This window comes from Procambarus clarkii, chromosome 17, assembly GCF_040958095.1.
Source record: "Procambarus clarkii isolate CNS0578487 chromosome 17, FALCON_Pclarkii_2.0, whole genome shotgun sequence".
Classification (NCBI taxonomy): domain Eukaryota; kingdom Metazoa; phylum Arthropoda; class Malacostraca; order Decapoda; family Cambaridae; genus Procambarus; species Procambarus clarkii.
In genome coordinates, this window is record NC_091166.1 from 6131004 (window position 1) to 6140171 (window position 9168).

A 9168-nucleotide genomic window follows, 5' to 3' on the forward strand; every position below is an offset into this window, starting at 1 on the left:
AGAATAATTCCCACCATAATAGGTGGTGAATTTATAATAGTATGTGGTAATGATATTCCGTTTTCTATAGACGGTAATTCCACTACATGTTACATTTTCTATGGGTTAACTTGTTTATACAACGCAGCAGCAATATTATCTGCCTGCATGAAATATTAAATGGTGTCGGATTTTCCGACACCAAATATAGTACATATATATGTTATACTAGGCCTAGGAATATATCTGTTTGGTTTTAGCTGTATTTTTTCCCGACTATAAGGTGAATAGTACCAAATTCTACTATGTAATTGTCCATTACGTCAATATTTAATTTATATGTACGATGCTCTACATAGTTACAAAATGTACAGGAGGATGGATTGCTATCATTAAAGATAAAAACATTTCTTTTGCTTTGTTATGGTAGGAAAAATTTAGACTGTAGCAGAGCGTAGTTTCGATCTACGGACCTCTAGTGGGATTATGGGCCCAGCACGCTTCCACTGCGCCACTCTGCTCCACAATGCATAGTTATATGACTCTCAATATTAATAATTAGTATAATGTAGTATTAGCAAATTACAAATTGGTATAAGTTTTATGATTTAATAAATATTGTCAATGTTCTTTGTTATTAATTTTAGCTCTTTGAAGGGGAGGGAAGGGAACTATCAGGGGGGAAAGCGCCAAGCCATTACAACTATATAGCACTGGGAAGGGGTCAGGATAAGGATTTGGGATGGGACGGAGGAAAGGAATGGTACCCAACCACTTGCTCGGTCGGGGATTGAACGCCGACCTGCAAGAAGCGAGACCGTCGCTCTACCGTCCGACCCAAGTGGTCGGACACTTTGAGTTTATTTCAATAGGTTATGAAAACAAACATTTAAAAAGTCAAATGTTTCCGCCCGGGATCGAACCGGGGACCTTGCGCGTGTGAGGCGCACGTGATAACCACTACACTACGGAAACCTGAAGTATAGCGACCTGTTATTATATGGACCAAATCCGGTTAATTGCTACCAAAGATGCACATAGTTTTTCTTCAGCGATATAATATGATCAAAACACATTGCTTGAGTAATTATATAAATTAAACAAGGTTTAATAACGAAAATAGAGAGAAAATCCTGTTTTATGTGTGTACGGGGTGTATGACGTCACGATAACATGAGAGGTTTAGTTTAGTTTAGTTCACTTATTATACACCCCATACCCATCTTGTGGGAGGTAGAAGGAGTTACAGAAGCACATAATGGGCTCAGGGACTGAACCCCACAATTCACTTAGTTAAGCAAGTTCAAATCTTGATAACTAGTTACAAAATTCAGTATAAGTCGTCACATCATAAATGGGTTCGTGATTGACCACAAGTACGGTTTCTAAATTAAGCAACTGACATGTGGAGAGCTAGTGTCACAATTTTTTTTTTTTTTTTTTTAGATATATACAAGAGTTGTTACATTCTTGTACAGTCACTAGTACGCGTAGCGTTTCGGGCAGGTCCCTGGAATACGATCCCCTGCCGCGAAGAATCGTTTTTTCATCCAAGTACACATTTTACTGTTGCGTTAAACAGAGGCTACAGTTAAGGAATTGCGGCCAGTAAATCCTCCCCGGCCAGGATACGAACCCATGACATAGCGCTCGCGGAACGCCAGAACCCCCCTCCAGTGGGCAGCGGTGGATAGCAGATCATTTTGAATTAAATATTTACACATCTCTGGAACATTTAATTTGTTAAAGGAAGCAGAAGGAAGTGATATTAGGGTCTCAGAGTGCGGGAGCAGGTGTTTTTAAGGGTTCAGGGAAAGGGAGCGAGCGGGAAAAAGCAGGAAAAACTGATTTTAGGGCTTCAGGAAGCAAAAGGAAGTGTTTTTAAGGCTTCAGAGAGCGGGAGGAAATAGGAGGAAGTATTTTTAGGGATTCGGAGAGCGGAAGGAATTGTTATTAGGGCTTCAGAGAGCGGGAGCGAGTGGCAGGAAGCAGGAGAAATAATTTGTAAGGCTTCAGAGAGCGATTGATTGATGAAGATTAAGCCACTCAAAAGGTGGCACGAGCATGAATAGCCCGTAAGTAGTGGCCCTTTTGAGCCATCACCAGTATCAAAAGCTGATACTGGATATCTGTGGAGGTGCGAATGCACCCTGAATGACGGGAGATGTCTCCCTTATGAATGTTTTAAGATGAAGATGAAGCCACCCAAAAGGTGGCACGGGCATGAATAGCTCGTAAGTGGTGGCCCTTTTGAGCCATTACCAGTATCAAGAGCTGATACTGGAGATCTGTGGAGGTGCGACTGCACCCTGCGTGACAGGAGATGTCTCCCGTGAGAGAGCGAGAGGGAATATTTTTAAGGCTTCAGAGAGCGGGAGGTAGGAGAAGGAAATATTAATAGGGTTTCAGAGATCGGGAACGAGCAGGAGGAAGTATTTTTATGGGTTCAGAGAGTGGTAGGAAGTGTTACTAGCGCTTCAGAGAGCGGGAGGAAGCAGGAGGAAGTGTTTTTAGGGCTTTCGATGGCGGGAAGGAGCGGTAAGAAGCAGGAGGAAATATTTGTAAGGTTTTAGAGAGCGTAGCCTCCGTAACACAGTTGGTTAGCGTACAAATGTTTCTCGCTGTAGGGCTCTCACCATGTCAGTTGCTTAATTTAGAAACTGTACTTGTTGGCGGTCTCGAGCCCATTGTTGATGTGATGATGTGCATTGAATTTTGTAACTCTCTCAGCAAGATTAACTTGCTCAGGTAAATGAATTGTGGGGTTCAGTCCCTATGAGCCCATTATGTGCCTCTGTAACTCTTTCCACTACCGTCCAAAGGACAGGTATGGGGTGCATATTAATTGAACTAAACTATAAACAAGGTCGAGGGAGGGGGAAGAAGTACCGTGCGCGCTCCGTTAAAATCGTGACATTAACCGGGATTCTTAGGACTACTACCGTGGATTACTGATTACGGACATAACAAAGTGCATAGTGACCCGCTGGAAAAAATTGAAAATAGTCATTAACAATAGAACTTTGTGTTAAATAGAGAATAAACGGGAGACCACGTGTGAGCCAGTGAACGAGGCTTTGTGTACATGCGTGTATTAGGGGAAAAAAATAGTGAACGGTGATTCGTGGAACAGTGATGTGGAACGGGTATCACAACAACATATAAGTTGGAAGTGAATATTATAAATATAGAATACTAGAAATATAGAATAGTGGCAAGAGGCGGCATCAGTGGTTATAAATCGGGTAACTGGAAACTGGTGACATCAACCTGGGACAACAAGAGGTCACCTGTACCGACCGGGGACCAGCTTCGCACCCTACGCTAAGTACCTGCCATAAAGTTTGAACAAAATAACATACATAATATTACAAATATACGGTATACATATAATATTATAAATATTAAACATATAAATATATATACATATATATTGTTACAAATATACAATATACATATAATATTATAAATATATAGATATATACAACAAAACAAGGCAAAATGGGAGTAAATAAACAAATTTGTGGCCACTGTAACAACTCCTTAAAGACGAAGGTAACGGGAATTGAATGTTATATCTGTAAGACTAGATTCCATTCGGCTTGTACAGGAGTGAGTAAAACTACGGCACTGAGAGCTGGCCACTTGCTCTGGGTGTGTAAAAACGACCTGCCAGCTTGGAATATCCTAAAAAACCTTCTAGATAACATGACGCATGATCGGAAAACATCATTCATTGGAAGCCTACCAGCCATCCAGGAGTGGGAAAGGAACAACAATTCTAATATACCAGGGGCGGAGGCTATAGTCAGGGAAGAAACTGAGGCTGAAACTCAGGAAGTTGTAAACTCTGACTCAGTAGGCCAGGATGTAGATGACAGTAAACTAGAAAGTGTACCAGACAGCACTGACAGCTCGATAGGTACAGACACTACGACGGTTCCCGATAGAGCAATTCAGGACAGACTTATGCAAATTTTATGCAAAGGGCATATGCAGACATAGATATGCTGGTAATAAGAAAGAATTAGAATGCAGTTACCAACATCCCAAAAAATGTTTAAATATGCTTAGGAAAGGTGAGTGTCGATTTGGATCAATATGTAGGTTTTTCCATCCTGACATGTGCCAAACCTCACTGGAGGACAGAAAATGCTATGACCTCAGCTGCCCACACTTTCACGTGAAAGGCACGGAACGCTACATAAAGAGTGGCAAACAGGATAATGAATTTGGAGGAAACTATAAATTTTTTATACCAGACCGACAGAGAATTCAAAAGTAGCAGCATGGAGAGTGTATGAAACTGGATGCCAGATCCACTTGCATTCCAGAATTACAGATACAATTACCCACCGAAAGGGAACTACAACTACGACAGACAACTGCCCTACAACAATCAGTACTGGTCAGAACAAACTCATTATGTCCACGCATAATGGGCTTGCCGAAAAAGTCTCCCATCCAAACTATCACTAATAGAGTAACCTCATTCATCTTTGCCAACATACAAGGACTGAAAACAAGAACAAACAACAAAGTACAGTTCATAAATGGCCTCCTCACGGAGTCAAATGCAGTATTTGGAGCTTTCACAGAAACCTATGCAGGGGAATTGTTGGACAGTGAGATCTGGATTCCAGGATATAACCTATACAGGTGTGATAGGAAAATTAGGTCACATGGAGGAGTGGGTCTGTATATTAAGGAAGACCTTGTATGCTCGGTGCTTCTAAACGTTATAAATGAGGTGGTAGAGGTACTGGGATTAAAAATAGAGAAAATAAATTTAGTGATTATTCTAAATATACAAACCGCCAGATGCAACGGCTGAGGAATTCACAGAACAGATAAGCAAAATAGAGAATAGCCTTGATAATTTGGAGAACCCGATACCTGATATTATCTTCCTAGGTGACTTCAACTTGCCTAGTCTCAGGTGGAAAATATCAAACAATAATATTATACCAGGAAATCTATCAGGACCTAACCAACCACAGATTAGAGAACTACTTAGATTCTGTGACAAATTTTCACTCAATCAGCAGATATCGGAGCCAACGAGAAATGAAAATATTCTAGATCTGGTCTTTACGAACAATGAAGACATTATCAGAGACATTACGATATCAGATACCACATGCTCAGATCACAAGCTCATTGAAGTGCAAGCGACCATCAATACTCAGAATAGACCTAAAACGTTGATAAAGCGAGAGGGGCTATTCAGTAAATTCAATTTTAATAATAAAAGGATAGCCTGGGAGATAATAAACAGGGAACTTACAAACATTCCATAGGGGACTGTTCTAAGTAATACAAGTCCTACAGAAGGAATATAAAAACTGACTTCAGAAGCGTATCAAGTCTGCCTGAAACATGTTCCTTTGAGGAAAGCCAGAAAGAGATCTAACGTAGAAAGAGAACGCAGACGACACTATAAACGCAGAAAAAAAAATAACGGAACTGCTTATGCAGACACGAATTTCCCGTCAAAGAAGGAATAATTTAAATAGGGAGATTGAAGAAATCGAGCGGAAATTGAAACACTCATATGAAACTGAAGAAAGGCAGTTAGAACAGAAAGCAATTCAGGAAATAAAGAAAAATCCAAAATATTTCTTCTCATATGCGAAATCAAAAGCAAAAACCACTGCCAGTATTGGACCTATTTGTACAAGTGAAGGTTCATACACGGAGGATGACAAAGAAATTAGTGAAATCCTAAAAAAGCAGTATGAGGACATGTTTAGCACTCCAATAAACAACATGAAGGTGGAAGATCCAGACAATTTCTTTATGCGGGATATTCAAACCCCTGTAAATATAACTGATATAAACACGAGCGCACTAAATTTTGAAAGAGAAATTGAAAACATGCCCATGCACTCGGCCCCAGGTCCAGACTCATGGAATTCAATATTTATAAAGAAATGCCAAGTGCCGGTAGCACAGGCACTCAGTATAGTGTGGAGGAAGAGCTTGGACACGGGGGAGATACCAGATGCACTTAAAGTAGCAGACATAGCCCCTCTACACAAGGGAGGGAGCAAAGCATTGGCAAAGAATTATAGACCAGTTGCACTAACATCGCACATCATAAAAGTATTTGAGAGAGTGATTAGGAGTCAGGTCACCAATTTCATGGAGACCAATGACCTTCACAACCCAGGCCAACATGGATTTCGAGCGGGAAGATCGTACAGCTACTTGAGCACTACGACAAAGTCACTGAGGCATTAGAAGAAAAACAGAATGCTGATGTGATATACACGGACTTCGCAAAGGCTTTCGATAAATGTGACCATGGCGTGATAGCACACAAAATGAAGTCAATGGGAATAACCTGTAAAGTAGGACGCTGGATACTCAGTTTTCTGTCAAACAGACTCAGCGAGTAACGGTCAACCATATAAAATCTAGTCCAAGTGCAGTTAAAAGCTCTGTACCTCATGGTACAGTTCTTGCACCGCTGCTTTTCCTTATTCTCATATCAGATATAGACAAAAATACAAGTCACAGCTTCGTATCGTCCTTTGCAGATGACACAAAAATCAGTATGAAAATTACCTCGGCTGAAGACATTGAAAAACTTCAAGCTGATATTAATAAAGTTTTCGACTGGGCATCAGAAAATAACATGATGTTTAACAGTGATAAATTCCAGGTACTCAGGTACGGTAAAAATGAGGACCTTAAACATAATACAGAGTACAAAACACAATCAAATGTACCCATAGTAGGAAAACAGCATGTAAAGGATTTGGGAATAATAATGTCTGACGACCTAACGTTTAAGGAGCATAACCAAGCAAATATTCCGACAGCCAGAAAAATGATAGGATGGATTACGAGAACTTTCAAATCCAGGGATCCCATCACAATGGTTGTACTCTTCAAGTCACTTGTGTTGTCCCGTCTTGAGTACTGCTCAGTACTCACTTCCCCCTTCAGAGCAGGAGAGATTGCTGAAATTGAGGGAATACAGAGAACATATACGGCACGCATAGACGCAATAAAGCACCTAAATTATTGGGATCGTCTCAAAACCCTCCAAATGTACTCACTAGAAAGAAGACGAGAGAGATATCAAATAATATACACCTGGAAGATACTGGAGAGCCAAGTACCAAATCTACACAGTAAAATAACAACGTACTGGAGTGAACGATATGGAAGAAAATGTAGAATAGAACCAGTGAAGAGCAGAGGTGCCATAGGCACAATCAGGGAACACTGTATAAACATCAGAGGTCCGCGGTTGTTCAACATCCTCCCAGCAAGCATAAGAAATATTGCCGGAACAACCGTGGACATTTTCATGAGGAAACTAGATTTATTCCTCCAAGGAGTGCCGGACCAACCGGGCTGTGGTGGGTATGTGGGCCTGCAGGCCACTCCAAGCAACAGCCTAGTGGACCAAACTCTCACAAGTCAAGCCTGGCCTCGGGCCGGGCGGACGTACTGCTATGTACTTACATTTGTAATGAAAAAAAAAAACATTATTAATACATTAAAACAATTTCGTAGCAGAGCGTAGTTTCGATCTACGGACCTCTGGGTTATGGGCCCAGCACGCTTCCACTGCGCCACTCTGCTGCTCATATTATTTGGATGATACATTTTATACGTCTTTTATAAAATTATAATTGGTAATATTTTCTTCATAAATAAAAGTACCAGTGTTTCTGCGCAGTAACGCTCCAGTATGTACGGATTTTATTTTTATTTTATTTATTTATATATTCAAGAGTTCTTACATTCTTGTACAGCCTGTATATTCTTGTACGCGTAGCGTTTCGGGTAAGTCCTCAATCCTATGTTCCCTGGAATACGACTCCGCGAAGAATTGTTTTTACAACCAAGTACCCATTTTACTGTTGAATTAAACAGAGGTTACAGTTAAGGATTTGCGCCCAGTAAATCCTCCCCGGCCAAGATACAAACTCAGGACAAAGCGCTCGCGGAACGCCAGGCGAGCGTCTTACCACGACGCCAAGGAGACATCCCATGCGTCATCTTGCGCATGGGATGCATACATCATGGTAACTGTGCGCAGCTAGCTGCGTATGACATACATCATAGCACAGCCAGCTGCGTATGACATACATCATAGCATGAGTATGTGATCACTGCTGCACACGATGGGTATGGGTTCACTACCACTCATGAACAGGACATGTATTGGAGGCACTAACGCTCACAGGATAGGTATACATGGGGTCTACAGGATAAGTATGGGATCCACTCAGCCCTGGAGGCTGATCTGTCGTGTTTGTTGAGGTCTATAGCAACTCTTCTTGCATGTAAACATTCCAAGCATAAGAATTATATTTTGTGTCTGGACCGAGATTCATCAGTCAGTTACGCAAGTGCTTACGAACATGTTATCTCAATCTTTGGCGACTTTACACATATTAAACAGTTGATGAGCTCCGAAGGACTGGGAGGCAGTTTATAATTATATATTATTTTCTAAATTGTTGTGTTATGCCGCCAAAACTCGGCATGTAGATGTTCAACCCGGCCTCATAATAGAACGGCGCCTTTTGACGAATACTCTTCCCGAGACCAAAATTTGTCGTACTAGAAAATGGTAGCGGCTCATGAAACTGCAGCCCATCCTCTTATTGTTGCAAAGACAACCTTAACTAACTGAACCTTCCTAGGCCTAATACACGCTATTTAAGGCCTAATATCGTACATATGTCTGCTATGCTAGACCTAGGAATATATATGTTTTTTTAGCTTTATTTTTTCAGACTATAAAGTGATTAGTGCTATATACTTCACTTCCGACTATAAAGAGTCTATAATTAAGACTATAATTAAGAATTCAGACTATAAAGTGATCAGTAAGTTCTATTATGTAATGACTTAGTACGTCAACGTTTGTACTATGGAGCATATACAACAACTACTGTGTAAACAGGAGGATGGGTCGCGACGTTGACATACTGTGCCGTTCTCTGTTGTGTTAGGATAAGGTCACTTACGCGCGAGAGTTTGTTGACGTTGGGAGACTTGAGGAGGACGGGCTGGATCACGGGGCCAAGTGTGACATCGCTGTCAAGTGTGTTATGTCGGTCTTGTCTGAGGTCAACCCCTAGAGTTGGCCTAAATAATCGCCCCCGGGTGGGCTCGAACTACCAACCTTTCGGTTAACAGCCGAACGCGCTAACCAATTGT

The 9168-nt window shown here is 41.1% G+C and overlaps 1 non-coding gene across 1 annotated transcript; it reads right to left on the bottom strand.

Annotated features, from left to right (window-relative positions):
- Nucleotides 1-881: 881 nt before the first annotated feature.
- Nucleotides 882-954, bottom strand: TRNAV-CAC (transfer RNA valine (anticodon CAC)). Its single transcript has one exon. It is a non-coding gene; the product is annotated as a tRNA-Val (tRNA).
- Between the last annotated feature and the right edge of the window lie 8214 nt (nucleotides 955-9168).